The sequence below is a fragment of the Aythya ferina genome (assembly GCF_964211825.1).
Source record: "Aythya ferina genome assembly, chromosome: 10".
NCBI classification, from domain to species: domain Eukaryota; kingdom Metazoa; phylum Chordata; class Aves; order Anseriformes; family Anatidae; genus Aythya; species Aythya ferina.
In genome coordinates, this window is record NC_140306.1 from 1491147 (window position 1) to 1516252 (window position 25106).

At 40.1% G+C, this 25106-nt stretch overlaps 2 long non-coding RNA genes across 4 annotated transcripts; both read right to left on the reverse strand.

The window, feature by feature from the left end:
- Positions 1–611: 611 nt before the first annotated feature.
- Positions 612–6976, reverse strand: LOC311442366. The gene is made up of 3 exons (XR_014696583.1): positions 6794–6976; positions 5422–5535; positions 612–1623 (listed from the first exon to the last, which is right to left on the reverse strand). It is a non-coding gene; the product is annotated as an uncharacterized lncRNA (long non-coding RNA).
- A 2402-nt stretch (positions 6977–9378) lies between these two features.
- Positions 9379–25091, reverse strand: LOC311442365. 3 transcript variants are annotated; one of them, XR_014696580.1, is made up of 5 exons: positions 24988–25091; positions 15086–15260; positions 11838–12062; positions 10272–11446; positions 9379–9829 (listed from the first exon to the last, which is right to left on the reverse strand). It is a non-coding gene; the product is annotated as an uncharacterized lncRNA (long non-coding RNA). The 3 variants fall into 3 exon arrangements; XR_014696581.1 differs by having other exon boundaries at positions 9379–9531; positions 9675–11446; XR_014696582.1 differs by having other exon boundaries at positions 9379–11446.
- Between the last annotated feature and the right edge of the window lie 15 nt (positions 25092–25106).

Sequence of the window (25106 nt, forward strand, 5' to 3'; positions counted from 1 at the left end):
TTCCTCACCCTTTACTCTTCTGGTTCTTTTGTTGAATTGCAAGGTAGAAAAAGCGAAGGCCATTCATAATTCAGAGCTGCAGAAAAGACAACATCTTAAGGGCTGCACATTCTAGACAGAAAACAAAGTTTAGGCAGAGCATTCTTCTCTCGAGGCTGTGTTTAAGGACCCAAATGTTTTCAGCTTCTACTTTTTCACTAGAACCCCTTTGACCCTAGTTTTGTACATCTTTTGCTCAACTTCTGGAAGCTTTTCTGTAATTTTTCCTGTCTCAGGAGTGCGACAAGTCTCAGCATAATGCTGAGGCAATACTGGAAAAATTTGGAATGTGAAACTTCAAGGGCCAACCTAACAGCACAGGAGTGGGTCTGACTGCCTGGAGCCGCGGCCGCTGACCCAGAAATGCCAGGCCCTGCCCAGACAGGGAGCAGCCAGGAGCATCTGGCTGGGGATGAAAAGCCCTGCAACACTCACATGCAAGCCTATCACGGACTGTAGTTTTTGCTGATGATAGTTAACCTAAGATGCTTTTCAAAAAAAAAAAAAAAAAAAAAAAAAAACTAAAACTCTGAGCTAACCTGAAAAATATATTTTTACTCCTGGCTGAGAAAGTTTACTGAGAAGGTTGTTCTTCTATAACTATATCGGCTGCAATTTACGTTTTAAGGATATAACAAAAATATTTTCTGAACAAAAAAAGGTTTTAGTGCAGTACATAAATGGTTGAAATACAGTAGATAATACAGAAATGGAAGGAGAACTATAAATGACTAAATAAATTGATAGGTCCTTTTCTCTGTGAGATACCCAAGCCGGTGAAATAAAGCAGGTATTACAGTAATGGAGGGAGCACGCGAGTACCTGGACAGATCTCTCCACACATAAGGAATGTATATGAGCTTGTCTCTCCCACTTCTGAATGCACAAATAGTGATTTACTGTTGAGTTTCTAGAGTAAGAGCAGTCAGGGAAAGCACTGCTGTTAACTCATCAGCAGCACTTCTGTTTGGACCAAGCAGCAAGGTGGTGCTCAGGAGAGCTCAGCTCTTTGCAAACAGCAGAGCTGGGCAGCCCTCCGGGTAAAGGAACAGGTTCTCTCCAATTCTTTCAATCAATTCACAAACTGTTAACACTGTTAAACAACGTCCTACCTCCTACAGCTTCACTTGGGGACCACTGCTCTGGGGTACAGCCGAATGCCAGAGCCAGGCTAATAGCAAAGACAAAGAACGAGCTGCTCTTCTGCTGCTGCTTGTTCTTATTACAACGCTGCTTGGGAACTCAGACAGAGATGAGGGGTCTCCCTGCGCCTCCATTTCGTGGCACTTGCTCTGGGTGAGCCCCTCAGCTGCCCTTTTTCCCTGTCAGCCACCAGGGCCTGGCCTAGCACACAGGAGGGAAAGTGCTGTCTGTGGGCATCCAGGACTGTTCCAAAACCGAGCCACAATCATCTGAGTGGGAAAATTGGACTTCCCCCGGTCTGGGCTGTACAGGAGGACCGGACAAATAATAGCTGTGGCTCCACATGCTTCAGACACAGCAGGATCTAGTTCAGCTTAGCCACTGTCAGGTCCTTCAGGTGTTGGCAAGAACAGGACTTGTGTGTCATCACAGCTGTCCACCCTGCAAAAGAAAGGGAGCATTGTAAATAAATGAGGCACAATGCATTCTTTCTCTCAAGAAATGTTGAGAATTTCTTGAACCTTTAATCTATTTTTATAATAGTTATTAATTCAAATTTACAAAAGAAAAAGTTGTTTCAAAACAAACAAAAACAAATTCACCAAACACAAGTAAGAGTTCAGAAACAATCCTGACAAAAATATATATATAAATGATCAAAAATGTTTTGATTTTTAAGAAGTGACATTTTCAGTCCCAGAAACATTTTGAGCATCTAAACATTTCCTGCAGGAAACACAGTGAAGTTCACATACATTTCTGGGAGGGGTGACAGTGATTCCTGCACTGCAAATTGGGTAAGCACCTAAACCACGTGTTATTTATCACAGCTCATAGCCTAATCACAGAAGACATAGAACATCTCTGAAATTTAGGCCCTTTTATTTCTAATCCTCTGGAAATTCAATGATAGTTGTTTAAAACATTATCAAGAAAACCCAGGGATAATCCATTATGGGCACCACCCAAGGAGACAATTACAGCAGGAAAGAGATTTCACTAGGGTGCTGGCCAATAACAACTTGCAAGCACAAGGGCACAGTATTACTTCTTTGCTATATTTTCAGTCAGTGTTATATTGATTTTTTTTTCTCCACAATATCTTTTATTTATCATTTTTAATCATGTTCTAGTGACCTCCACAGTCTGTAATTGAAGGACCATCGCAAACATGATTCAAGAACAAGAAAAAAGTAATAAATAAAAGAGAAGAAAATCTATATTCAGAAGCCTGAGTACATGGAATCATTCAGAATATTCTGCAGGGCATTTTCTCACAGGAATGCAGGACTGTGTGAGCAAATATTTTTTATACTGGGGGACACCATGGGATACACAGTTAATATAAGGGCTGCATCATGCTGTATCCTAAAAGCTATATTCATATCCAATACAGGGCTTGCCGATTTTTCAGTCCAAACAAGAACTGTATATAATACTTACATAAAATAACAATCTATAAAAATGTATCTCTGTATTATTGTACCATACCAGTGCCACCATTGCAGCTCCACGCAGAGGCATGCTGCAGCATTACAGCAGCAAGCAGAGCTCTGGTTTAGTTACAAACTGCCAGATGATGGTGGCTGGTGGGTGCCTGTGGCAATGCTCCAGTGTCAGCCTGGATTTGGGAGCATCTGAGGCTGCATGGAGCTCCCAGCCCCACTGCTGTGCTCCAGCCACCACCCCAAGGAACACCACGACAGCTCGGGGGGCTTGATGTGAAGCAGCTTTCAATCAACTCTTTTGGTATCAGTGTGAAGAGGTATCAGATAAACTCCAATACATCTGAGCTAATCATTGTTTTATTTTGTCCATGAAATGACTGTCAATGATTAGTTCCTTCATCAAGAGGTGTTCCCAGTAGTACCATCAGAGCCCCTACTCTTGACCTCCAAACGTCAGTTATGAAGTGGCAGTGGTAAAGGACCAGCAGTTCTCTGCTGGGTGCCATAACGTGGACAGGAAAATGGGAAGAACGAGTGAATGTCAGGGGAGCCAAGTGAGATACAAGGAAGGCCAAGTTTCATATCCATTTGTTTCCAAGACAAAAACTGAAGGACAAGAAGAAAGAAGCAAATGGAATTCTTAATATATATACTTCTTAAAATAAAATATAATCCTGTCAGCTGCTGTCTTACTATGAGCCCAACTACTATGCTAAAGCTGCAAGGTATATTACAAGTTGCAGAAACCATAAACTCTGATATAACTTGCTTTAATTTATAGTTGTCTGACAGTTTTGTTCTTCTAAGCTATTTGCTTGATGTATGCCTGACGTCACTTTAAATGAACTGTTTGAAATAGAAGTACAATGTAAATGGAGTGAACAGTTTTGCTTAGAAGGCTTTCCAAAGCTGACCTGTGAAACATGCCAGCTGCAGATGTCGCCTGCTCCACCGCTGCACACAGCCATTCCCAAGCTCCTCCTGCTTTGCAGCCCCAAAGCATCCTTTTACACAGAGGCTTTGCTTTGTGCAAATGCAAGATTGCATGCTTAGGTGGGTACATCACCTTCCTTTGCATGTAGACCCCTGTGCTGCACTAACAACCCCCTGCCCCTGCAAGCTGGTGCTCAGGGGGACATCAGAGGTTGTGCTGGGAGCCAAGAGGCACAAGCAGGGCAGGAACACGTGGGGTGGGGATGGGGAAGCCCAGGTTGTGAGCATAAGTTAGACTTCAAAGACCAGTGAAGGATCCCCCAAAGCTGTTTGCATTAAGTGTCGTTTATCGTGCACCAAAATTCACAAAGCAGATAAAGGACAGTTCAGTGTGATTAGCATGAGCAAATTCTAGGAACTGCACAGGTACCACAGTACGGCACATAATTACACATTTCTAAATACTTAGGTAAGCAACATACAAAAAAAATGTGGATGGGGAAAACAAAACTGTAAGTCACATTAAAAATGCACCCTTTGGAAATTCATTGCACCCTTGGAGTGAAGAAAAGCACCTCGTATAAGGCTCTTAAATGAACAACACAGAAACATTCTCAGGAACTTGGGATAAATATACGTTTGTGCTAGCCAGGGGAGATTCAAGAGATTTTCACAGAGATTCACTTTGGAAGCTGATAAAAACAACATAAAAGATGATAGAAGAATGGAGGCTTATCCCTGTCCAGCTCCTCTTGGCCTCAGTCTGGCAGAGTGCTTGACTACATGTATCATTCCAGCACACAAATAATTTCACTGGACACAGCATTAATGTAGCTCCTAAGACCTAGGCCAGAATATCTAAGGTGCAGGCTCTTGTGACGCCTTTAAAGCACAAGAAAATCTACAAAAACGGTTATTAATGACATCTCCTGGAGTAGCTGACCTTGATCCTCTCCATTCTGGAGAGTGAGGATGTTTATTGAAATATTCAACACAGCAAGAACAAAACCTTACGTCCCATCCAATTACAAAGCAAAAAGCCCTCACGGCAATCTGCTGTTACCCGACACTTTTGCAATGTCTTTGCCTGCAACTACCCCTTTCAAGGCTCTGCATCTTCAGCTTGTTGTGGAAGTCCAGTGTCTTTACTGGCGTGCCTGCTCCTCCTCCTGCTCTGTATGCCACCTGCGAGGAACCCGTCTGCAAAGCGGCCCAGGTCAGCCACAGAGGCAGTGCCTGGCTGCTGCTGCTGCGAACGGCTGCCACTGGGAGCACGATAGCCCATTACTAGACTGTCAGGAATCTTTGATTTAAAGGCCGTAATAGCTATATTTTATCATGAACTTTGCTATACCATGGGCTTTCTAAGCTGTAGGATTAAATTGTTTAAGAGCTGCAAACTCTCTGATCTTAATTGCATTTTTTATTTGCTCGCTCTACTGGTGTATGCCTTCAGACCCCATGCACAGGCACTGTGTATGAGAAACAAAGCATACAACGCTGGGTTTGTTCAAGCAACTCAGAACCAGTGCTGCTTCCCACCCAGGGATTCCTTGGCACAGTGGAGGTTCACCCACAAGCCAAGGACAATGACTGCTGCTTTACCAACCAAAATATTCATGCCCTGTCTGGTTACAGATTTGCACATATCTGGGGAAAAGAAAAGAAAAAAAAAGACATCCTAAAATCAGGACGATATTTTAGCCTCTTATAGAGAATTACTGATGTAGGGAGAACTGGGAATGGCTTCCACCTCAGGAAGTTTTTCTTAGAAGATAATCATCTATCAAGACAGAGACGCGAACAGGCACTGAAACACCACATTTCTAACACCTCTCGCAACAGGATCGGCTCTTACTTCTTTCATCTTCTGTGACTGGTGCATGAGACGAGGTATTCCAGGACACTGCTTAAGGCAGACAACAGAACTCCTGTAAAGCACAGCATCCCTGGATAACTGCTTATGTAGAAACTGCAAAATTTCACAAAATACTTTGTTAGCAAACAAATTTCTCACAGGCATCCAAAAAGCATTTTTTTTTTTCCTAAATCTAAATAGCCACCGGCCACATTTGGAATACCATTTGGTTTGCAAATAGTCAACCTAGCAGCTGCTGGTGCAGCCAGGGGCAGCAGAGCAATGCCCAGGAGAAGCCCCCTCACTGTCCCCTCATCCCCAGCAGCAGAGCAGGGGGCAGCCCTCCCACCCCTGGCACTGCTGCTCCGCCAGGAACATGTTCCACAGGTGGGCTGAGAGCCCCTTTTGCCTGAGACAGCAGAGGCTTTAGCTAATTGCAGCTCAGCTGGAGATTATGCTTTGCATATCCTATAGAAAGGACGATCCACCTGGTCTTTACATGTTTAGTAATGATTTTCCTGAAAAAATCCACTACAAAACAAAACCACACTATTTATGCACGAAAATGAAAAAGCGGGGTTAGCATCAAGAAAACCTGAACAGCACTACTGCAATCAGTATTGCTGCAATGCACCCTGCTGGAAGAAAAGAAGAAATCCTGGGAAGTGCTAAGAGATGCTGGAGTGACCAGTAGAGACTATTCCTGTGTGCAAGAGGAGCAATTCTGCAAGCGTGAGACATCCAGTGAGCCCTCCCGGGGCTGCAGCAAGTTTGCTTCATTCTTCCAACCTAAAGTGACAAATTCATGAGGCATTCCTATAAGAATAGCTATGAGTACATACATACCTTAGACGTTACTTGTTGAAATGCAGAATCTGCTGGAATATTTTAATAGTGATGAAAAACAGAAAATATATGCAAAAGTACAAAGTGGTTTCTATCCAGTATGTAGATCTCAGGGTCAGTGTTGACATCACAAAATTCATCTCCATGCTAGCTTCCAGTCTGGCCAGGTTCCAGAAAAACACAGAGAAGCTTATAAAATTGTCATAATAAAATAATGATAAAGAAAACCTGCACCAACATTTCACAGCCATAGCCTCACAAACAAAAAGGTTAATCAATATTTTCAGAGAATCCTGGAAAATGTCTAGGCTTAGTATAGAGCAAAAATCTGAGTTACCCACTGATCCACCCAAAAGGAAAGCATAGACACATTGATTGGAACCATCAGGTAGCGTGTTGCTTTCTCAGCTTACAACCAGATATTGGGCTTCACATGGTGCAAATGCAAAAAAAAAAAAAAAAAAAAAAAGAGAAAGTTGCAGCAGTCAGACAAAACAAGGAAGCAACTGATGAGGAAAAAACAAACCTTAGGACCCATGGAGCAGTCCTCAACAGGGAGGGATGTGTGAAGTTGCATCTAAAAGGCAGCTTTGCATGAGTGCTCCACACCAGCACTGGGGAGATGCAGAGGGCACGGCAGGAGCAGAGCCAGGAGAGGCTGGAGGAGCTCAAGACAGAGCAGGCGGTGAGAGCAGGATGCTGCCAGGGAAACATGTCTCAGGTATTTCTCTGAAAGAACATTGCCTGGCCTGGAAACTTTGGTAACAGAATAGAAGACAGGGTATAGAAAGCCTTCAAGCACTGAAGGGACTTTTGGTTAAATTTGCTTAAATTAAGGAGTGTAAAATGGCCATTTAATTAGAAAATGTTTTAGTTGTAAATCTCAGTGTTCAGAACATGCTCTTTGTCCCCACCAGAAAAGAGAGTTTCTCTATTGCACTAAACTACTTTAATGATATTCCCAAGGCATAAAGGGGTCTTAAACGATGCTGATCGTCTGATAACTCCTTTAGTCAGTGCATTTCTCAGACATCCTACTGTTATGAGAGTATAAAATATGAATGTCTTCTAGGTCTTTGTCACTGACAGTGAGGTGCTGTAATTCACCGGGAGCTGAGGGCTCAAAGCCAAGCACGCTGACGATCAAACCACTGTTGGTTCACAAAAGGCAGCTTACCACAACGTGGCCAGCATTCAGAGAGCATTCAGATGATACTCATATCATCATCCCACTGATTGAACGAGATGATTAAGTTGGCAGCCTGCAAATCACACTGCCACATGTGTATTTCTCTGTGCTATTTTTCCTGAAGGTTTTTTTCTGCAGGTTCAAAAATTCCCAATAAATATCTGTTTTCTAAACTTAAGCCACAGAGTTCAGCTTGCCCACCAAGAGGCTTTTTTTTTTTCCTGAATTTCCCTGTCTGCCAGAAAAACATCTCTTCTTTCAATTAGAGACTCCTGCAAAGGATACACAACACCCTTCCTCCCAAAGCAGGCTTACAGATGAAGAGCTAAAGAAGATTACTCCATAGGAAGGCGGCAGTAATTTCCTGCTTTCACTCAAGGATACACTGGGGGCTCAGGACACACTGGGGACCATTAATCACCGCGAGCTCTCTGTCAATGGCTTCAAGCTGCCGAGTGCTGCCACTTACTCTGGACACTTGTAGTATCTTGCTCTTAACGGGAGCTTTCACAAAGCCTTCCTTGTCCTTGATTTCAAACGGGACCAGATGAAACTCCAGAGGATCAAAAGGTGGTTCTGGGGGATTCTGAAGATCTGACAGCTTTGGGGACTTTTAAGAGCAACTACAGCTTTACAAAGACAGATCAAATCAAGCCCACCATGAAGTAGCACTAGCCAGAAGCCGTTAGCATCAAAGTGGGTGTTTTGTGCTCAATTGTAGCACGTAGACTGGGAGCCCCTAGATGTGTGGCTATCTGGAGCACAGCTTCACAGGGCTGACAAGTGGCAGTCACAGCATCCGCTCAACAGCTGTGAAGGGAGATCTGATCACAAGCAAATGAGTTATGACATATAAATAAAGGTTAAAAAACAAAAGTCTAGAAACACCACAAATAAAACAGCTATATTCCTTATGTGATCATTATGGCAAGTCACCATGTCTCCAAATTTCAGAACTTCCAGTCTGCCTATAAAATAATAGTTATCTTTTACCCAAAACATCCAGGATAGTTGTGTCAGATTTTTACTTTTTTTTTTCTCCAAACTTACTACAGACTGCAACTCTTTTTATGACTTCTTGAGGTTATTTCCTATTTAGTAAATAACATTTATATTTTTCAATATTTTTCTTCTAGTTACTAAATCAGACTGTTCTTGTTAAATATATAGTTTGATGAATAATTACATGTAATACTTAATCAGACCAAAATAAATTCAAGTTAGCACTGACATCTACATGAGACATAAACCTCCTTCTATTTTATTTTCCAGTTAGTTTTAGCTCTATTTATGTCTGTGCAGTAAATACCAGTAAATTTATGCACTACTTATAATTTCAAATTATAGTTGCATATATATGATATGGAGATATTTGTGTTAGCAACAGCTGTTGGGAATGAAAGTTTGTAAGGATAAGGTCTGCTTTGCCCTTATTTCTGAACATTACAAGTCCATAACCCCCAATTCTAAGGCACCTGATGCTCCAACACCAAGGCATACGATGCTCCAGAGGAAGAGGAAAGTCTCCAAGTACCTGGGCTCCCTTACAGTGACCTTTTCTTCAAATGATAGTTGAGTTGCTGTACACCCCGTCACGGGAGTTATTTCAAACTAGAAAAAAGCTTTTGGAAGCATTTTAAGCAACTATTTCCCAAAGTAATCCTATATTGGCACTAGAGAAGATTGAAAGAACTAATATGGCTCTACCTTTCTGTAACTCAAAGTGTGTATCTATTAAGAGGTCATAATAAATCATAAAAGTCTGTCACAACCAGAGACAAAGTAATGAGTTGGAAAGCAAGGATTAAATAAAGTTTAATAAAAAAATGTTATGAAACAGTGATAAATGTGAATCAATACTTATTCTGTAATTCTACCATATTTCTTTGACATGAAATATCCCAAAATGTCTGTTACATTCAGTATTATCTGTTTCTCAGCTCAGAAAGAATTCAAGAGACTGCTTCAAATAGGAAGCTCTTGCTGTGGATACTGGCAAATGTTACTTTTTAAATAAAGAAGGCAGTGACATGTCATTACTCACCTTGTCTATAAATGACTTGACAAAAATCCATCTAGAGAAATTACAGTTATAGCAGTCAGGAGAGTCCATGAAGCAAACAGAGGACGGGGTCTCAAGGAGCAGAGCAGCCCCAAAATGGGGTGCTTGCCCCCTGGGGAGGTTACCTGGTGGGGGACAGCAGTGATCTTCACTCACATGAGCTGCAGCTCTGATGGATGCTTCTAGGGTTTGTCCTCAGGGTCTGCCACTCACTCCTTTCCAAAGGTTGTGCATACATGGGAAGTAGGATTCGAGTCTTCAGTAAGGAACCAAACACAACAAATGTTTCTAACTCCTCATAATCTGCTAATCTGCACTCATGGGTGAAAGCACAGTACATTAAAATTTGAACACAAATTATTATATTACACAATACTTGTTGAAGTACTGCTGTGAGGTCCCAGGTACTGATTTCACACTAATAAAACAGCACCTCCAAATTTAGATAAGACAATTGCCTAAATAAATAATAATAAAATAAACAATTAAAATAATAAAAACAATAAATAATTGAAAACATTGCTTCATTTCCTTCAAGTCTTTTGAAACACCTGGTGTTGCCTTATTTTCCAGTTTCACTGTGCTGGAAAAGCAATTGAAACAGTCAGGCCTTGCTTATGCCCTGCATATGGACACAGCAGTTCTGCCACGCTCAGGGGTAATGGTGGTATTGGGAAACACTATCTTTTGGGGAGCGTTTTGTTTGAACAGATGGCTTGTGTTTAAAGCTTAATAGACCTCAGGCAATTTCACCTTACTGCCAGTCCAGATGAGGAAGATATCATAAATAGATGAACTTGAAGACAAAATGAGACTTTCTCCTCCATGTTCTGGAGATTGCTCTACTTCAAATACGAGTGATGGGGATGCTTCCCGTTTGTATGGAGCTATTCCCAGTGATCACTGCTGCATTCAGTAGAAAAATGTCTTCAATTTTCATGTACAGAATGTACCAAGTGATTTTGCCAACTCATATTCTTCTTTGTCAAACATTTCATTTATTTTTCAGTTGGCAGAACACAGAAGTTGTCTGCTGCCAGCACTCGTGTAGCTGAAACGGTGACCCCTTTGTCTTCAGACTTGGTTGAGATTTTTTTCTTCTTGGGAAGGACACACACACATCCTCTGCTTGTGCCTGGGGTTGCTGTCTCCAGCAAAAACAGCAGAGAGGAGTCGATCCACCAGCCAGGCAACTGATCAACGGGGCACAGAGCATCAGCTGCCCTCATACCAGTGGTCGGCACCACATTTAACCTGCCAGCCTTGGCACTGCATTAGGACTTTCCTTCAGCAGAGCGATTAAAGCTTCCAAAAAGTGACAAATGTTGCTTTAAGGGTTGGTTAGTCAGCTTGAGTATATATTTAGCATAATTCAGGATTTCTCTGTTCCCGACAGATTAGATAATGTGGTCAGTGAATTTGAAAAGAATAAATGCAGAACTCATTTGCATCAGTGCTTTCAATTTGCTTAGAATGTTTTCTCATTTAATTATTAGCCCACGGTAAACTAGTTATCAATTAATTGCTAGAAAATAGAAGTGTATGTGTGTGTTATTGCTTAGATGTCTAATTGGCTATACTGTTGCTTTCTTGTTAAATGCTAATTAAAGTTTCAGAACAGCTAAACATTAGTTAACTTTAAATGGTTTAACAAGATACTCTAAGGTATAAACACATTTATATTGCATATTATTTTTATACCAGATTATGGTAAATCCAGAGTAAAAATAAAAGCATTTTTCCCCACACTAATGTATGGTATTATTTACATAGGTCTTAACTAAATGAACAAGATCTTTTTCTTGCTTTCACTTATTTGTCAGATATCTACTCAGTACTGAAGACAACATGCATGAGTCAAGACAAAACTGGCTGCAAAGTCTTCTACTACCAGTGATTGTAGTTTGTAGTTCACCCGAGGTCTTATCCTGGGGAAAAAAAAAAAAAAAAAAAAAAAAAAGAAAAAGCTCATACTAACAGCAAACACGCTAACCACGGGCTCTGTCTGCTAACACCCAGCACAGCCCTGTCTTCCTCTTTTGCAATTCTACTTCATCTCCAGGAAATAAATTCCACCTGCCACTGCACTCTGCTCACACACAGCTATTCTGGGGTCCGCATGCCAGGTGAATCACAAAAGATTATTTTTTTTTCCCATCACTGTTTGCATCTTTTTTTTTTTTTTTTTTTTAAGAAAACTTCAATATCTTCTTGTTTCAGGTACAATGAAAGGTGGCTGAGCACTGCCATGTTTAACATGCTTAACGGCTTAAACATGCCGGTTGCAGAGCATGAACCCCCACACATGCATCTGCTTACCAGTTGGAAGTCTTTCTCCACTGCTCCTTCTCAGTGACATAGCTTTGTATTTATGAACTAAAATAAAGTTTTGCCTCTTACTGCCCTTCTCATCAGACAGCCTTGTGTCTTGAAATACAGCACAGCCACTTGCTCACTGGATGATACTAAGCGATCTCATTGCCACGAAGATAAATAGTGATTCCTGCAGAAGTTTATCATTTTGCTGTCCACATATCAGCAATTCTGGGGAGGGAAGAACATCACTTAAGACTTCCGCAGATGTTCTAAGCCTAACAAGCAATTGAAAAATATTCTTGAAAGGAAAAATATCTAACTAATATTAATGTTAAATCAAGTTCATGGGATTCATTAGAAATTAAAACTATAGACAAGAAAACAGCTGTAACAACCTCAAATCTTATTTTTAGTAAGGCATTTCAAGCCTCAGATTGAGTTCAGCTACTGGAACCAGAAAAGCAATAGATTAAGGCTCAGCTTCTCCCCTAGGCATTGCACTCAGTTAAAAAGTTATAGGGAAAAAAAAAAAATCTCAGAAGGGCAACATCATCATCTCAGAGCAATTTTCTACAAAAGAGGGATGGTGTTTGTATAAAAAACATGAGATGCAAATATAAGCAGTTTGTTGCAATCACAAGTACAAACACTGTAACTTCTTCTAATGCTTCTAATTTGAAAGTAATAAATCATTTCATTATAAATCCAGATCTCAATGAAAATATATCAGCATTCATTTTTCAGTTCAAGTACATCTGTAATCTTCATATTTAATTAGACATTGGGTAAGACAGGCAAACATGCTCATTTATTTAGATCCTGTAGATCGAATAGGGAATTGAATGCTTGACAAAGGGGAATGCAAGAATAATGTAAGGCTTTATCTCTATGAAAATCTCAAAAAAATAAAAAAAAAAACATCTTTTTTTTTTTTGGCAAGTGTTTTAAAAAATTAATCCAAAAATCCACAAATGTCAGCCATAGTTGCAGGTGTCCTCAGCACAGCTCCCACAGCTCTTAAGATCATTAATGGAGGAGATTTAGAGAGACCCAAGTGATATCCAGCAGCAGTAAAACCTAGGCAAAGCTGCTAAGCACTTCTGAAAATGAGACAATAATTTAGAATCCTAAGGATGGGATTTCTGAAGGCGTTTCAGTCATTAGAACTGTAAAAGTCCCATTGATTTTTAGTGGAACTTCATCTCTCGGGATGGCTGAAAATCCCATTCCAAATGTCAGTTAAAGAAGCTGAAAGGTTGAACTTTGGCTAGGATTTGATTGCCACTGAACTGCAACCAGTATGGCCTTTTTAACAACTTCAGGGCCCTTCCAGCATTCCAGCTCCTGGACTGATGAACTTACAAATGCTGGTTTGAAAGAGAAATATATGCTGGTAGGGTTATTAATCTGCCCACAGAAGATACTTCAGACCACACTGCTGCTGCTCCTGATTTCAGTGCTCCAGGGCTGAGCAGCAGGACCACAGGCACAGAACAAACACAACCCAGGGGCGCAAGGAACAACGGGAAGAGCGCAGGACACAGCGGGACAGAGCACGGGGAGCAGATGGGAATTTAAGAGGTGAAAAGCTCACCTGGGACTCAATGTCTTTCAGGCACCACATCCAGACAGGTATTGAGACAAACACTGCCTGCTTTCAGCCAAATATGATTATCATTAGACACATTCTGACAACTTTATTTCAAATCAGCAAAATATAAATTCTTTTTTTATCCAGAATTTTCCTAGATTGTCCAGCTATGCCATTAACAGAACACAGATTCCTACTTTCCCAGCCTGACAGTGATTTATTTTTTTCATAACTCATTTGAAAAGTCAGCCCTCAAGGCTAAATTTTCTAAGAGTTCAGACATAAGAGTAAGCTATTGTGCCAGAGCAATTCCTCATAAAGCAGCTGGATTTCCGTGTTTATGCATACACTCAGCCTGTAGCTAATGCAAGGTAATTCAGGTTAATTTAGAACTCCTTTTGTTGAGCTAATACAGAGTAACAAATTAAAACTTAAAATACCTGCATGCCTAAGATGGAAGGAGCTATAGAAAATGAAAAGATGTAGACAAGCAAAGAGTTTCCTAAAGTGATAACAATTTTTTTTCTGGTTTTGTCTTTAATTGATTTCCTAATTTCAATCAGTTTCCATGGCAGCTAGGCACTTAGCTTGTGCATCTCCCCATCTGCTTGTCCCTCTAGTTGCACGAGGACCTTTGAACACCTGGTTCAGGAGGATCAAACACCACAGCTGGCTATGTGCAGAACTGCTGCTGAATAAAAAGAAAGTGTTGTGCAAGATTGCATCCTTCTGGTGAGACTGTGCACTTACACTAAACACGATGTGGCAGCTTAGGTGCAAGGCAAGGCTTATTAAGACATCTCTAGAAGTTTATTATAATGAGAGATGGAAAAGAGTTGTTTGTTTATAAAATTATTTTACTCATTTATGCCTACATTAATTAGATTAATTGCAGAAAGGAAATTTACATTTTTAAATATGTACCCAGCTGTTCTTTGTCCTGAAGCAGTCACTGCACAGCTCCTAGGGCTCAAACGGTGCAAGCTGAGCAGGGACATTGTGCTGGAGCACCCCAGCAGCCCCTTGAGAGGGGATGAGGGTGGAAGAGCTCTTCATGCTTTGTTTCTCCAAAATATTCAGTCAGGGCATGCACTTGTGGTCTGTCTTAACCAGAGGCAGCATGGACAGAGCTGCTGCAGCCCAAAGTCCAGGACGGAGCAAGTCACCCCAGCTGGCACTGCCACCTTCTCAATTGCACATTTTAGAGCACAACTGCACCATGACTGCTCAGTGCCTGAGTTCTTACACAGAGGAAACAAGAGGAGAAAACTGATGAGAAACTACCAGCTAAAATAAGAAGGGTAAAAAAAAAAAAAAAAAGTAAAGAAATAGCTGCCACCCAGGGATATTGGATTGCGTTTGAGAAAAGATCGTATCTGATCAAAAGCTTATAACACTAAGGCTTGCTCTAGAAATTTAATAAGAGTCAGAGGCTTCTCTGTTTTGCATACATGCTTGCGCACTTCTTACTAGAACAGGATTGTCTGAGTACATATCTTCTGAGAGATAAAGAGAAACCTCCTGGTATGCACGTTAATTAGAAATGAAACTTTACTGAAGATATCGAACAGTAAACAGCTATCATGTGAAATAAAATTAATTATTGTACAGCTCAAGTAGAATAAAGGACCTTTTGAAGACTCTTTTCATGGACACTTACTGACAAGTAATGATCAAAACGCCTCTGAGTAAAGCCATTCTCAGGGGGAGATGACCTGCTGAAGGCCACGTTGGTAACACTGATATTTAAACTCAAGAGTTCAGCTTCAGCGCTGTGTTCATCCTCCAGGTGAAACTCATTTATAACCTCCATGCGCCTACACAAAGATGAAGACCTGGAAGAACAGGATGGAGATATTTCAGGGGAGGACAACTGCAGGACAGGAGAGTTATGAACAAGCAATGAATGTTTTAACCTGCAAAAGCAGAGAAGTGAGCGCTTTCAGCTACAATAGATATCCCATGCAGCTGGCATCCAAGTGAACAAGTTTCTCGAAGGCTGGTTAAGAAGCAACTCAAAGAAAATTTTCAGAAACATAATAAATAAGCAAAGCCTAAGGATGTAATTCCTAATTAAAAAAAAAAAAAAAAAAAAAATCTCCCCAGCACACTGAGACAAGTATCCCAGTTTTCTCTCACACCCTCTTTGACCACGGTCATCCAAGGCACTAGAAAAAGCCAGCTGTGAAGCCAGCAAGGCCACTTGTTTATATTGTCATGTTAGCATATACATTTTCCAGGAAAAAACATTCTTGACAGCAACAATGATTTTCTTCCCCTCACAGAGAAATGAAACAGAAATCAGTGCATCACAGTATAAATGGAGCACAAAGATTTGATTACACCTTAAAAGCTTGCAGAAGCACTATCAAGAAAAACTTCACAACCAGTATTATGGGTCACTATTTCGTCATCAAGGTTTCTTTTGGTAAAGTACAGCCCTGCCTAGGAAGCTGGGAGAGGCACATTTAACCAGGAAGGCTGTTTTTATTCACTTACTTTTCCTTTTCCCCTGTCTAAAGAGCTGCAGTCAAGTCGCAGGGCCAACCAATAGTACAGCGTATATACTCTTTATGTTATGTTCCAATAAAGAGATTTATTACTTTAATTGAAATCAGTAAATCTTTGTTTGAATGTGATTTCATCTAATATATACAAAGATTCAAAGTGAGGGAATGACAGTCTTTACTGAAAAAACAGTGTCCAAAAAAGTGGTGTTGCAATATGCTCCAACCTGGTAGCTCAACGTTTAGCCAAGGACATTGCTCCCAGAACGTCCTTCAGAAAAGCAATTTCCTCTGTGTGCAAAAGTCCTCTCATTTAACCATGTAACTGGACAGATCTAGCTGCCAAGCAGTCATCAGTTATTTGCATCTCAAGCCACACACCATGGCTTCATTATGCTATAAACTTCACAACCACAGAAGGAAAATATACCTCCTGTCCTGAAAAATCATAAAATAAGAAGCCAGAAATGACAGCCAAGAGAAAGGAAAGCATGAGGAAATATTATCTTGTGTTGCACAGCACCCCAGGGAGGGTCTCAGCATACCACCAAACACACTGGGCTGGGGCTGAGTGGGTATATATGGTTGTTTCATGATTTACATACACCATGCTGAAAGTAAGGTTATATACCTGCTGAAATCCAGGGCCTATGTGACAGTGCTTACTCCAGCAAAATACATTTCAAGCAAACCATATTTTACCAAGTCAATGATTGTTAGCAAAGCGACGCTTTCATCCTGCTTTCCCTCCTACAAAGATATTAATTTGCTTAGCCTGCTTTTCTCTCTTGACTTCTAATTCCACTAATTCTGTTGATTTCAGGAGAGAGATTCCTGATATATGCCAGTGTGAAAGCTAAAGTACAGTTGTCAAAATATAAAAATATGTGCCTGATTCCTGGGTATATTTTGTAATAAGTTCATAGCCCCACAGTGATTGCAGTATAATTGTCTTCATTCCCTACGTATATTTTAGTAATGGGAATATAATCATTAGTGCTTATAAGACATATAATCTCATTACAGCCAACCCTGTTAGCATACTTCAGCTTCAGCCTATATCACCTCTCACTGAAATAGATAAACATTTCTGTTCTTCTGTATCCAGACAAGACTAATTCCTGCCTCTGACAGTTACCATGGCTCACCAGGAAGACACAATGGCCTCAATTGCTTTCAATACATTTAATTTTCCACTTCTAGAACTCAGCCAAAAAGCAAGAGGTTCAATGACACACTGCAATTATGCCATGGCAATTCTGACACGCAGAATAAGGATTCAAGGGGAGAAGGCACTTGGTGGCCAGACGCTGTCTGGAGATGAGAGATGGTGCCTGAAGTACAGAAGGTAGAGCCTGAGCTAAGTCTGGTTGCACTGTCTGAACCCAGAGCTGGAAGCTGGTGCTGGTGAAGTAGAGGTGCTGAGACCCAAAGCTCCCCACACCTGCGAGCACAGCACTGAAGAGAACTGCAGCACACCCAGAAGGACAGCTTTAACTTCTTCACTCAATTTTACATCTCTAGTACCAAGGCAGAGAAGTGCTGCACTGTCAAGGGAGCTGTTCAAACTCTTGTGAGAGAATCTAAAATTCAGGAATACAAACCAGTGTTATCACTTGGAGAGGAGATGAGCATGAACCTCAGAACAGCTCAAAAAAAAAAAAAAAAAAATGATCTTGCCTGCCAAGTCAATCCAGTCCATCAATTAGCCAACACTCAAAACACTCAAAGGTAAATTATGACAACTGGAAATAAATTGCTCAGTTTACATATGGTGGTCTTTATGATCACTCACTCACAAATATTTGGTTATGTTTTCTGGGAGCAGAGGCTCTGCAGCAGTTCCCCCATCCCTCTCATCACCACCTGCAATGAGGAACCTGCGCCCAGGAGGAACACACAGAATCAGGGCTTCCCACAAGTACTGCTTGCAAGGGTGATGTTTGCCCTCTTCTAATTAAAAAAAATAATTAGTTCCACCCAAGTCCACCACATGTGCAATGATATAAAAATATGTGGGTGTCTGTTGAGGGTACAAGTCAGCAATATAGGTGTACTGCTTATTGAGGAACAGCTTAGCTACCTCTGTGATAGACACCGTGGGATTCCTGAACAAGATACAGCATGAAGGTAATTGCACACCAACAGTGAGCTTAAGAGTCTAGAAGGGGCAGTGGTTTGTTCTAACAAACCACTATCAGCATCCAAAAAGCTACCGATGCTTCCTGGCCTTTTGATGCATGTGATTTCTTTTAACATTAGCAATACTAGCACTTTTTAAAGGGCATATTTTTATTAAATTGATAAATTAGAACAACTTTTGGAAGAAGCTGTTAAGGTTCAATGAATAAATCTAGTTTTTTTTTTTTTTTTAATAGAGATGATTTATTTGATAGCCCCAAATGAATCATTCTGAACTACCACTGCCTATCATCTTAATCCCACTGTCCCACTTGAAGATTCAAGTTCTGTGTATAAAAAACACTTCAGGAAATGTTTGTTGAAAAATGCCAGTGCACATTTAAACATTGGTTAGTCACCGAGCTGTTGGCAATCACCGTACCTTCTCCACAGAGAATTCGTAGATTGAAATAGTTTTTTTCAGTTATAATATTTCATCTTTATAAATCATAACACTTCTCAAACATTGCCTTAAGTGAAGACAAGCCATAAACAAAATGGTATTTTAATGAGTCATTAAAACAAAGCTATAAATTCCTCTGAAATTAAAACTTATTGTGCATTGGCCATCATTGTTCATATGACTCCTGACATGGATGCACTGTAAAAATAAAACGCAAGGTTTATGACAGAAATGTGAAAATAATTAATTGTTTTGGTATTTAGATTAAATGTGTGGTGCAGTAACAGTCACCTTACAACTGTACATACAGCAATGCACTGATATAATGTATGTTCTGGCTGAAGAAAAACGAGTTATGATAGTTTTAATACAAAAACTCATTTTCATGTGAATTTTTATACATCTCAAAAAGATTTAACCTTAGGTTGTTAGATTTAATTCATTAGCTACATTATGCAGTGATACCACAGAATAATTTTCTTGTTAGGCCAGACGCCTTCTTGCAACACTCCTAAAGGTACTTTGAAATCCAGTTTTCAAGTTGAATATAAATCAGTCAATTTTGAGATGGCCAATGATGCGCAAAATGGAATATTTAAAACTTCCCTTTTGCCGTGAGGCCAGCTGTCAGACCGCAGTGAGTGTTGCTGAGGGAATCAGCTTGGTTTCTACAATATCTCATATAGGTTTTTACATCTACTGCTCCACTTCTCCTGGGATGTTCTTGTCTTGTCCTCAAAAGAGCAAAACAAGGGGCTACTGGACTTTCCCCTTGGGCAGATCCCCAGCACCAGGCTATAGTGATGTGCTCAAGGCTATGGAGGAAACTTACGGCAAAAGCTGTTTGAGGACCAGCCTCTGCCACATGAGACTACCTCATCTTCTCCACAGCTTTTTCTCCTGATGGGAAGATAGCAACACATCAGGGAGTCCACAGGGACAGACATTTGCAGTGAGCTTGTGCTCAGGCTACAGGCACAGCACAGAGCTCCGTGAGTCACACTGCCTGCCTTCCTGCTCCTCGTACGGAGGAACACCTCATCAGGCCATCGTGAGATCCACAGTTTCATTTCACTCCGAAAATTAAGTATTTCGGATAGAATAGAACTTTTAGAAGAAATGCATCCATAGTACAAAACAAAAACTTATGAAATAAGCTTTTTCATAAGATTCAGAAGATTAACTTTCCTACATGTTATTTCAATGCATATTACTACAATCAAAAGACAATTTTGTTTTATGACAGTTATGATATTTCTAAGTCAAAAACAAAAATAATTAGGTATGGCATATCACTTTAATTTCCTCCTACTCATAAATCAGATTGTTGTGCTCTGCAATACTACTTCCAAACTATTTTAATGTGCTTTAAATCTACCCTGGCCAGCCCTTCAGTTCTTTAAGAATACATACCTTTGTACATTTGAACACAACATCATAAACATGCTCAGCATTTCAGCATGTATTTTTAATGCATTTTGTAAAATATATTTCTAAAACTAGAAATTAGCATAATGTTAATTGTGGCCTTACAATTTCTGCTGGAGATCTGCATATAGAAATAGGTTCACACTGTCATATCTTAAAGCCTCCACTTATTCTATAAGCTGAGCTAGATTCATCAATTAGGCATTCTCTGTTTGTAGAAAGAAATTCTTCATGAGTTACTAAAAGCTACAGACATTTTTACCACATCCTTAATTTTGTATCCATAATAAGGCCAGTAATTTCTCATTAAAAGTCACTGTTAAAATCATGTTAGTATTCTAGTCCAAGTAATTCTATAAAGATTTTTGAGACTGAGAAAACATCATCTCTAGCTTACTAGAGTTTGAAAACATTTCTGGTAAGCAATTATTTTTAAGATTGTCAGTCCTAGCTCTGTCCTTTGAGACCTGTGCATATAGCATCTGATTATTTCCACGGCACTTATTTAAATACGCAAATAGAGTTTAGAAGAGGCACTGCTCCGCACAGAAGTTGTCATGATTCAGCCTTGCAAGCTCTATTGTGGAAAAACTCCAATATATATCACACTATGATGCTATGAATGCTCTATGACCTTACAAAATAATTAAATAAATAAAAGATATCTTACCAGTAGAAAGGTTAGCTAACACATAGGAGTTACGCTCTCCTAGATAAGCAGCATGAGTATAGGTGCATCCTGAATTTTGGGACAGAAGAGCACTGAGGGAGCTTACAACGGTAAGTGGTTGGAACAGAGAGAGAAAGTACTGCAGTCACAACTGACAAAAGTCTGAGTCTCTGAAAGACTGAAGGAAGGGATAATGAAGGCAGCCACTACACTGCAAGACTATGTTATCACTGTACACAACATTTCAAGTCAACTAGTGACAAGCTTAACTCTTTTCTTCTACACCCCCATGAAAGTCTGTTCATCACTGCAGCACTGCCAATAAAATCTCTCTAACTTGGTTTTGCTAGATCTTGCAAGCGTGGCTGAGCTGAGGAAAAAACTGCAACATTTTAAAGGGGAAAAAAAACGTCCCAGTTTTAAAACCAGTTTAGAATATAATGTTATTTCCACGTTTGCAAAGCACAGCTGGAGTCTCAGCCACCCCAGCTGATGGGCTGTCCCAGAGAGAGGGAGCCTGCAAGCACCAGAAGGGTTTTTAAGAACCAGACCCCGGTTAAGAACCAGACCCCGGCAGCTCTGGGAGCCCCAGGTGCTGGGACACCATGGGGCTGGAGGTCACCAGCCTCCCACACGAGGCAGCTGGCAGAGAATTTAATCAAAAGCAATATACAGCAACGCCCTCACTTTGATGATGGCAAATCCTATCAGAACAATTGTTTGTCAAACACTGTCAGTGTCAGACACTGCTTCGGTCACTATAGATAGGCAAAGTCTGCAGGGAGGGTAATTTCTTTGCTGTTTAACAGCACTACTGAGTGACTTTTTTTCACCTGCTCCCCGTGCTTTCTCTGCTGGCTCCTACAGTGTATAACAGTGGTCTGACCTAATGCAGCCATTCCCACGATTGTACCAAGTGACACGAGCCTTTCTGCCAGTTATTAGCTCTCACTACAGCCTTGCTTTGTTCACCATCAGACCATCACAGTCACCAAAAAAAATACTGATATTAAGCAGTGAGAGTAATTGCCACCCCTATCGCAGGAGACATTGCCAAGCAGAACTCAGTTTCATTAAGAGTATTGATTGTGATTTATTTGTGCCTGGGAGAGATTACAGTTCCTGCCCCCACACAGTATTATATGACCACTATATACTGATGTTTCAGAAAAGATTGATTGTATTTTCAGAAGTGATTCATTAAAAGATCTTTTCAGACAAAAATCCCAGAAAACATGTTTTGAATCCTTTAATAAAACACTAAGAAAGTGTTTTTGTTTTAGCAGCTTACATCAGATAAATACATGAATAAAATGTTGTATTTTATCACGCCCTGCACCTTTTTATTGTTCAGATAAGCATAAGCCAGAAGGAGAAATGTGTAACTTTGTCCAGTTATCGCACAGTTCAACAGGACCCCCAAACCAGTTTTATTAGAGTAATGGACTCTTCTGCAATTTGCATTCATTTTACCCTACAGTATGTCAGTCATGATAACTGGCTCTGCTGCGTTTATCCAAGATCAGTGATTCTCATACATTACTGAAAAAACACACTGTTGAACCTTCCAAGTAGTTCTCCGGTAAGCGTACCATACTTCTCCAAAGGTAATAATTTACACACCGCTGCAAAACGCATTTACAAAACTAATCTTCTAAGGATGAGGAACCACTGAATTGAATACCAAAAGAGATTTATTCGTATAGCTGCATGCTATGTATTATTGATGCTGAAGTTGCTATATCCTTGAGCAATAGTCAGCTTCGTTCTACCACTGTCTTGACCCAAAACACAATTATTTGTTCCATTTTATTATTTCAATTGATCTCAAAGGAAGCAACCAGGTGTTAAGTATCTTGTATGTGTGCTCTGCAGCTTAAATGACAATTTAAGCTTTAAATTATATATTATGTACAATATAAATCCAGAATACAAAATACTGGATTTTATATTTGCATCTTCAGTAGATCGTTACTGTTACTGCTTTTTTGCATCTAAAACTATAACAATTTAGAACATAGCTGCTGGTTCAGAAATGTGTTTCTGTCTCTCAACAACTCTGAAGAAAAGCCTTGATAAAAGGGTTTGAATCAGCTCCATCCAAGCATTTAAGAATTACTAAAAGTTGAAGATAGAATAGACACTTTTGTCAGTTAATTAATCACTTAACAATATGACAGAAATAGTAACATCCTGAAATAATCAGGAATCAGCTTCAAAACAAAAGCACATATATATGTGCGTATGTATGTGTGTGAATATATACACATACATGCTTTTGTTGTGAAGCCACACAGGCCCTGTGTCTACCTGCCTCTAAGTGTAGAAATCTTATAACTGAAGCAGCATTTCTTAGGAATGCTGGATTAGTCTGCTTGTGGGTTTAACTGTTGTTTCCTCTTTATTTTAGATCTAACTTATGGTAGCTTTTAACATTAAGTAAAACATCTAAAAAGAAAGAAGAAAGCAAGAATGCTAAACTGTTTTATATAATAAAAGGAAGGCATGAACATCATTCATGCCATGAGTGGAGAATGGAAACTAATAACCACAGCAAGAACCTTGTGAAAACCTGATGAAAGTGTGCGACCAATTTTGGTCTTACTCAAGTGTTCTCTGAGCAGAATAGCTTGCAGATCATATTGCTGGTCTGTATCTAGAACTTCCCCTAAGCTGGAAATTGACCGGTCATTAAATGTCAAAAATCTAGATGACAGAGCTATTGTTTACTTGGGAGCCAGACAGTATAAAATAATGTAAACTGAGTCTATTTGAATGTAAATTGTTAACCACAAGATTCTTGAACTTCTGATTAGGATATCAGATTGTTATAGCAAATAAAAAAAATCGCTTTCAGTGATACTGTGCTTATCTCTAAAGTTCACAAAGAAGCACATCCAGGTAGCGATTCAGCTCAAGGAGAATTCATTCCTAGGGCACAAAAGATCCTCCACATGACACTCCCTAAGAATACAGGAAGCCCACTGGGACTTGAATAAGTTATAAAAATCTCAAGCCAAGTAAGTTATCTTCCTTTTGCACATAGATCCTTGGTCTTTTCTTTTTAAATGGCCCACTATTATCTCAGGTGATAATTTGCTCCAATAATTACTGCATAAACCCATTTTATTTTCACCTAAAGTTACACAAAACTACCAAAAAACTACCAAGAGTTAGGGGCTTCATGTCTAATAAATTCATTGTTCATCTCCAACTTAAACATTAAAACATCATCCAAGTAGGGGATCACAGGGAACTTCAGGTTCTGAGGTGTTCTTTGCAGATGATATGAGAGTTAAAGTCAGCTTCTGTAACAGGAAAACTAAATTGCCTTGCTATCTCAGAGCCACGGTGTGCAGCCAAACTCTACCAACATGGGGTAGATGGGTCCACGTAAAGCTTAGAGCAATGAGTTTCCCAGGCCACAAGGAGGGTTATATGCACTCTCTCCATAATGAGAAATAAGCTGCAGAGCCAGTAGAAGCCAGTCACATCCCATGGAGTCATTATAGCAATGCTGTGGCCTTCTTCAGTTTTATGTCTTACAGTAAAATATAGATATCCACATTAAACCTCTCCAGGGACGATAAGCACAGTTTGAGAAGGAGTCAGCTATCTGGTTGGTTGCCATTAAAGCTAGAACACAATAACTGCATTTAAAACCTAAAATTAAATCTCATGCAACTACATACATTAATCTTCCCAGGAAAACATCAATCTATTTAATGATAATCATTCAGAATATGAAGTAAAAATAAAGTAGAATAACTCAGGAGGCCCTGACGTTACATGATAACTTCAAAGGTAGTGTCAGCACACCTTGCAGCTTTGACGAGGTACTTTCAATTAGGCACCTTGGGAAAAGCTACGTGCGCCGCATCAATCAGCCCAAAACAAAGCAGTACCTGTGCCTCACACAATAAAAGAATAACTTGTATTATGCCAGGGAATTTAATGAGCTATGACTCCAAATCCCCGACAGGGAATAACTCTGCTTTATTGTTTATCCTCCGCACTGCCTAAGCCTCTCTGCACTGGCTCTACCCAAAAACCATCGCCCTGGTGGCGGCGTCCCTTTGGCAACAGGCTGCTGGCCACACAGTGCTGCCCAAATATTGGCCCTGCCCTGGCCCTTGGGAGCAAGTTATCAGCTCCTGTATCCACTTGACGTTATGCACTTAAGCTCCCTTTGAATGCCTAATTTTTGTGAAAGCTAATTACCATACTTATTGCTACTTGAGATTAGCAAGGGAATATAGAGAGAGATTTAATGTTGTTGTATCTCTATAACTAAAATAGCTCTAGAAATAAATTCACAGTACACAGTTTCTAGCCCATTAAATATAGTCATCTTATTTTGTGCCCACAAATACCTCTATTATTCAGCTTGAAGAATCTCACCACTGATGTTGTTGTTGCTTATGCTGTGATAGCAAGCTGGAAACCAGTCACGGATGGGACTGTGCTAAGCTTTCGGCTGAGGAAACACAAA